This window comes from Geospiza fortis, unplaced genomic scaffold (genome assembly GCF_000277835.1).
Source record: "Geospiza fortis unplaced genomic scaffold, GeoFor_1.0 scaffold399, whole genome shotgun sequence".
Lineage (NCBI taxonomy): Eukaryota > Metazoa > Chordata > Aves > Passeriformes > Thraupidae > Geospiza > Geospiza fortis.
Window position 1 is genome coordinate 287365 of NW_005054560.1, and position 4568 is coordinate 291932.

At 53.3% G+C, this 4568-nt stretch overlaps 1 protein-coding gene across 1 annotated transcript in view; it reads right to left on the reverse strand.

The window, feature by feature from the left end:
- The window catches only part of PAPPA2 (pappalysin 2), a 91941-nt gene that overhangs the window by 82768 nt on the left and 4605 nt on the right, over window positions 1-4568 (reverse strand). The gene's annotated exons all lie outside the window — the stretch shown is intronic.

Here is a 4568-nt window from a genome sequence, read left to right on the forward strand (position 1 = left end):
CACCTGCAGCAGGTCGGGGACAGGGATGGAGAGAGAGAGGAGAGCTGGTAAGGACCAGAGAGCATCACCACTCCGCCCTGGAGCCCTCGGCAGCAGGTAAATGAAGGTGGGAAGCTGCTGGGCAGTGGGTGCTCATTTGGATGAGGAGGTGAAGCAGGCAGGGAGAATGGCAGAGCCAGAGAGGCAGGATGGAGAGGGGAAGAAGAGCGTGGATGGGAGGAGAGGCTGAAGAGCGAGGTGTTTCTGGGTTGCTCTCTGTAGGAGTGCTCCGGCGGGATGGGATTAAAGGCTAAGCTCTTTATCTGTGAGCCAAAGCTTTTAAGAATTAGAGCACAGCAACCCAAAGCAATACAGGCTCCTCCAGGGACTGCTTCCCCAACAGCTTCCAGACAGATTTACAGCTCTGGTTTACGCTCCAGTTTCCCTCCCAGTCATGCATCCAGTGCTGGCGGGAGAGAGTTGGAGAGGGCTGTGCTGCCTCCAGCCTGGCCAGTGCACTCCTCAGCCCCTCAGGTCACCTGAACACAAATCCACTCCCAGGAATAGCCTCTCCCTCTGTGCCCAAGCATACTGCAAACCTGTTTTAGGCTGGGCAAGACCTGGAGCTGTGCTGACTTTCCCCCAGACTGCTGAGTGCCCATGGCAAAGAACCAGAGGCTTGCAGGCACAGAATGCCATTGGGAATCAGTGGCCGTAAGACATTTAAACAGTGGCAAGGATAAAGGGACCTGCTGCTTGAAATAAATGCCTCTGAGCTCCTAAACCACCACAGCCAGAATGTTCATGCAAGTCATTGGCTGAGGTGAATGAGCTTGAAGTCACTCTTTGAGAAGTGGTGTCTTCTGGGGCATCCTGCTCTCCTATTCATCACCCCAACAAACAGCGTCCCAACGTTGACAAAACCTGCTGCCATGCCCAGAGACACTTTTTATGTTCCTGCTGCAGTATTTCATATCCTCCATCTTGCTTTTCCTGCCCCTCACTGTGCCATTCCCATCACATACACTGCCTGCCCATCCTCATGGCATCAGGACCTTGTGGTCCAAAACAAGCACTCCTGCCTGTGCCTGGGGATGCCCCACCTGCTGCCAGAATTGTGAAGAGGCCAGTAGAGAGAAGCAGAGGTGTAGAACAGAGGGAGCTCCAGGAGGAGCAGGATCTCCTGGCTCTCACCCAGGGGATATGTCTGGAGCCAGGTTACCATGACCCCACATTTCCCCCTTACCAACACGGCTGGCAAAGGCCACGCCAAGCCCTGCTGCACCCCAGGAAGCAGCATCCCTCCCTCCCTCCCTCCATCACTTTCACCAAGGGCGAGCTGGGTGGTGGCCTCTAAACCATCCCAGGGCCGTCACCACCCTGGGCATGGATCCCTGTCCCTGCTCACTACAAAGGCAGCCACGCACAAAGCCTCCGTGGGCGGATGGGCTTGGGCCAACTCCTCTTTTCTGGTGGATTGTGAAAGGGAAGCACAAAGACCAGGGGAACATGAGACCAGGAGAAGCCAAAAAGCAGGAGGCCAGCAAAGGAGCCTTGCAGAAGTGAGAAGGCAAAGCTGGAGAGTACTTTTGGGCTGAAACGTGCTGAGACCTGCACACTCAAAAGCCATCTTTTGGTCCTCGTGGGGTTGAGGGAACAGGGCTTGGTACCTTCTCTCTTGGGAAAAATCACACAGTTCACCTTGAAATGATTTCAGAGTGCCCCAAATTTGATTAAACCCCAAGACAAAAGTGGAAAAAACAGCATCAGGGGTGGAACAGCCCCTGGGGTGAGTGTAAGCTATCATCCTCACAACCCATGGCTGGCAGTGCCTGATGAGTTCAACACTGGGCAAAACAAACTTAAGTGAGCCCAGGTTCATCAAGGTCAAGGGGAATTGCCTCTGGGGGGTGAAACAAGAGCTGTTGGTAACAGTGCAAAAAACATTTGAAGACGGTACCTGCCAGGGAAGGTCGTGGAGAAAAAGCCCACAAAGAGATCAAGTGGCCACACTTGTAAGGGCCACACTGCAAGCAGCCTCTCCGACTGGGGCCAGGGGTTTTCAGCACAGGAAGAGCTTTCAGTCATGCTTTGAGACCCAGATTCTGGGGGAAATGAGCTGCTAAAGCTCCAGAGGGTCTGACAAAGGCCAGGAGCCTCTAATCACGGTCACCCCTCAGGGTATACAGTGGGAACCAGCTCAGGGACCCAAACAGGACATCTGGATTTAAACACAGATGTTTTGGATTGTCTCTGGTGAAGGATCTGACCCAACAAAATCACCTGCAGTCTGAGTAAAAACAAACCTCAGCCTGGCACAAAGGGAAAGTCCTTGGGGTTCACCAGAAGCAGAGCAGGCATAGATGGAAGGGAGACAAAAAAGATGGAAAAGGAAACAGCATCACATGAAAGGACTCTTATCTGCTGCCCAAAATGAGTAGGACAAGGAAGAAGGACCAGTTTCCCTCGCTAACAGGGGCTGTGGCAGGTTATACCCCAGCAGAAATCCCCCCATGAAGGAGTGACTAAGAAGGATGAACAACCCCACCCAGTGTTATCTTATTGCAGGGGTTCCATACTGCTGTCACCTTATCACAAGAGTTCCAGACCTCCTTGGTGTTTCTCATGGGCAGCTCCTCACAGCACTGACTCTTTCTTCTTCACAAAGCAACCAACTGACTCCAGTTCCCCTCTCAACCACCCACCCCACTCTTTTATAGCACTCTTCTCATTGGTTACAGCTGTGGCCTGTTAAAGTCAGGCCTGTCCCTAATCTTTGATAATTGGCCCAGCTGAAACTCCTTAGGGGTAAGATTACTTCCTACACTATCTTTATTTTTCTTATATTCTATCCCACTACAGTTCAGGGTGGCCCTGTGACAAAATGTGGCATCTAGGGGAAAAAACCAGTGACTCCTGAGCCTTCAATCCAAGCAGCAGCCACACCAGCTGACAGGACAGCCTGCTTTCCATGATCAAAGCTGCTTAGCCTGCCCTTGCTTTTCAGGCACTGATGCTGGGAGAGCTCAGCTCTGCCCTGCTTTCCTCCTGCCTTCCCTCACACATGGACACTTGGAGCCTCTCCAGCTCCTCCACACCTCTGGATGACCCCATGTTCAGTGGCCTCACTTTCAGCAGAGCAGGAGCAGCAGATCAGAAGCAGAATCAGCACCTGCTGAGGGCTGGCAGCTGCTTCTGTCACCTGCTCACACAAAATGCCAGCAGCACTGGGCTGGCCCCCTTTGGCCACCCACTTCCAGGCCCCTTGGTCCCCAGTGCAGGGAGCCAGTGGGGAGTGAGCAGTGACTCAGACAGCCGGAGGTGCCTGGGGCTGACTCAAGCCCTGGAGCAGGGAAGCTGGGGGACATTACTGGAGTGACTGCCAGCGCTCACGGGTGGTGCTTTCAGCACTGACGACTGTCCCACCCTCCAAAAGGAAATTAAAAAATAAAGAATAAAAAATAGTAATAAAAACCCTCTGCTGGTTAGCTGGGAAATTCAAACCCCAGCAACCTGCAGGCCAGACCTCCAGATGTAAACAGCTGTGCTGCTGCTGTGATGACTGGGAACTGTGCTCCATGCAGCCCGAGGTGCTGCCTGGCAGCAGTGGGACATCCCGGATGCCAAAGGGAAGGCAGACAGAGGGGTGGATGCTAGGGAGTTTGGTAGTTTCCTTGTACAGGGCTGTTTTTCCCCTCTGCCAGACTCCAGCTCATCCCTCCTACCTCATGCACAGCACAGGTGTGGTTATTGCCCTATAATTGAGGAGATAAATCCATGAAAGGGACCAGGCAAAGCAGAGGGAAGTTCAGTGAGATGATCACAAGCCAAGGCAGAGTTAGGACAGAGAGAGGGATTCCCCAGTCAGCTTGGCTGGGGCAGCACAGGAGCCTGCACTGTGGGGACCCCAGACATTGTGGCACTGCCATCTGTTCCCAGCCCTTCCTAGCATCCCTGCACTGCCCTGCGAGCTTGTACCCAGGCACAAACACCCATCCTGGCACAGCTGAATGAAGCACCACTGCAGGAGGTGGCATCTTCCCCACTCTGTGCCTGTGGGCCAGTCCTCACTGTCTCTTCAGCTTCTCCATCACAGGATCATTGAGGTTGGGAAAAAACCTTTAAGGTCAACTCCAACAGTTAACCCAGCACTGCCAAGCCCAAACAAACCATGTCCCTAAGCACCACATCTATACATTTGTTAACAATTCCAGGCACAGTGATTCCACCACTTCCCTGGGCAGCCTGTTCCAGTGTGTGACAACTCTTTCAGAGAAGAAATTTTTCTTAGTATTCAGTATAAAAGTCTCTTGGCAGCATTCAAGGTAATTTCCTCTTGTCCCATCGCTTGTTACTCAGGAGAAGAGACAGACAACCACTATACCCTCCTTCCAGGTAGTTGTGGGGAGCAGCACTGTGCCCCCTGAGCCTCCTTTTCTCCAGGCTGAGCCCCCCCAGCTCCTTCAGATGCTCCTCATGGGACTCGCTCATCCCTTGGCGGTTTCTCAGCAAGCTCTGGAGGGGTCAGTTATGGGTAGAACAAGCCCCTGGAGCTGCTCCCTGCCCCACGGCGGTTCCGCAGGGCGCTC